Source organism: Hypomesus transpacificus, chromosome 26 (assembly GCF_021917145.1).
Source record: "Hypomesus transpacificus isolate Combined female chromosome 26, fHypTra1, whole genome shotgun sequence".
Taxonomy (NCBI): Eukaryota; Metazoa; Chordata; class Actinopteri; order Osmeriformes; family Osmeridae; genus Hypomesus; species Hypomesus transpacificus.
The window spans coordinates 7,064,255-7,066,449 of record NC_061085.1 but is presented as its reverse complement, the minus strand read 5'-3'; the positions used below and the strand labels follow the sequence as shown (position 1 = coordinate 7,066,449).

General features: G+C 48.5%; 2 non-coding genes and 1 pseudogene across 2 annotated transcripts; all 3 read right to left on the bottom strand.

Annotated features, from left to right (window-relative positions):
- LOC124487494 lies at window positions 1–1,870 on the bottom strand (annotated as a pseudogene).
- Window positions 995–1,088, bottom strand: LOC124487722. The gene has a single exon (XR_006958484.1). It is a non-coding gene; the product is annotated as a small nucleolar RNA SNORD14 (small nucleolar RNA).
- LOC124487721 lies at window positions 1,721–1,814 on the bottom strand. Its single transcript, XR_006958483.1, has one exon. It is a non-coding gene; the product is annotated as a small nucleolar RNA SNORD14 (small nucleolar RNA).
- Window positions 1,871–2,195: the final 325 nt, after the last annotated feature.

The window sequence follows — 2,195 nt, the reverse complement described above, 5'->3', positions numbered from 1 at the left end:
CTACTTCTCATCCTCCACGGTGGACTTTATGTTGAATGCAGAGGAGTCCTTGTCACGCTGGACGTCGTCTTCTGCCTTGTACTTGTGGGCCTCCTGGACCATACGCTCAATGTCCTCCTTGGAGTCGACCTGGAAGATAATGAGGAATTAGTTAATGCACAGCAAAACTAATGTATAGCCTTTTTACAAGTGTGTCAGAGGGTTTCACATATGCCCATGGACCACACCCAAACCTTCAAGGAAGATAAGGAAAAATGTCCTGAGAAACTTGAGTTTAGTGGGTGATAGCCCCACCCCTCCTTCAGATCACACTAAAGGAGTTCAGGACACCTACCCTTGTCATTGGTAATAGTGGTCTTTGTTCTCTTTGCCAGTGCGCTTGTCAACAGCAGACACGTTCATGATGCCGTTGGCATCAATGTCGAAGGTGACCTCGATCTGAGGAACACCGAGGAACTGGGAGGATGCCAGTCAGCTGAAACTTACCAAGCAGGTTGTTGTCCTTGGTCATGGCTCTCACCCTCGTAAACCTGTTGGTCAAATTCAGTATGAGGAAAGTATGCATGGCTCTTCTGAAAAGCAACAATCAACTACATCTCACTCAGACATCCAAGGAAGGAGTTGGGCCATCTTTGGTTTTGACACCTCTGGTGGAAACTACGAATGGCAGGAATAAACATCACAGCGAAGGAAGGATTTAGAAAACATTTTATCCAGACCGTTTACCTGAATAAACACACCAGGCTGGTTGGCAGAGTAGGTGGTGAAGGTATGGGTCCGTTTGGTTGGAATGGCTGTGTTACGCTTGATCAGGACGGTCATGACCCCTCCAGCAGTCTCGATACCCAGGGACAGGGGGGTTTCGTCCTGCAGAAGTCCTGGACATTCTCAGACTTGTCACCAGACAGGATGGCAGCCTGGACAGCTGAAAACAATTACATTGGAACTAAAAATCCTCACCAGCTGCAGGATCAACATTAAAACTTGGTTACTGTCGCTCAGACATCCAAGGAAGGTGTTGGGCCATCTCTGGTCTTTCAACCTCTGGCGGAAACTACGAATGGCAGGAATAAACGTCATCACGGCGACCTGAGAGGAGCTGAAGTTCAGTGCCTGCCTCACCTGCTCCATAAGCCACAGCCTCATCAGGGTTGACGCTCTTGTTGAGCTCTTTGCCGTTGAAGTCTCTCAGCAGCTTCTGAATCTCGGGGATACAAGTAGAGCCACCGACAATGTCATGGACCTGCCCCTTGGCCATCTTGGCATCCCGGAGTGACTTCTCGACCGGGTTTCACGGAAGAAGTCAGCATTTGAGTTCCTCAAAGCAGGCCCTAGTGGTGTAGAAGTCGACGCCCTCATACAGGGGAGTCGTTCTCGATGCTGGCCTGAGTGCTGGAAGACAGGGTACCCTTTGCCCTATCACGGCGAGGCGCAGACGGCGGACAGCTCTCGTTGTCGCGGATGTCCTTTTTGTACTTGCGCTAGAACTCTGCAATGAAGTTGTTGACCATGCGGTTATCGAAATCTTCCCCACCCAGATGGGAGTCTCCAGCAGTGGACTTTGACTTCAAAAAGATGCCATCCTCAATGGTCAGGATAGACATCAAAACCACCGCCAAGGTCGAAGACGAGGAACTTCCTTTCAGCTCCAACCTGTTGCATTAGAGGGGACTATTAATATAAATATCATTAACAATCCAGACAGCAGGGTTTAGCGACTTCGCTCAGACATCCAAGGAAGGTGTTGGGCCATCTTTGGTCTTTCAACCTCTGGTGGAAACTACGAATGGCAGGAATAAACTTCATCACAGCGAAAACATACAAGAAATGGGTCTCTGAAGCAGCTCACCTTGTCCAAGCCGTAGGCCATGGCCGCAGCAGTCGGCTCATTGATGATGCTCAGAACATTCAGGCCAGAGATGGTCCAGCATCTTTGGTTGCTTGGCGCTGAGGGTCGTTGAAGTAGGCTGGCACCGTAACTACATAATTGTTTAACAGTGAGGAAGAAATAATAGACCCAAGGTCAATTTGAACATCAAGACAGGGCGTTTAAAATATTGCTTAACAGGAGTCTTAACAGGTTAAAGATTGCTTTAGTCAATTTATAAAATCTTACCTTGCCTAGGTAGGCTTCTGCAATCTCCTTCATCTTGACCAGAACCATGGGAGATATCCTCTGGATAGAAGCTCTTGGT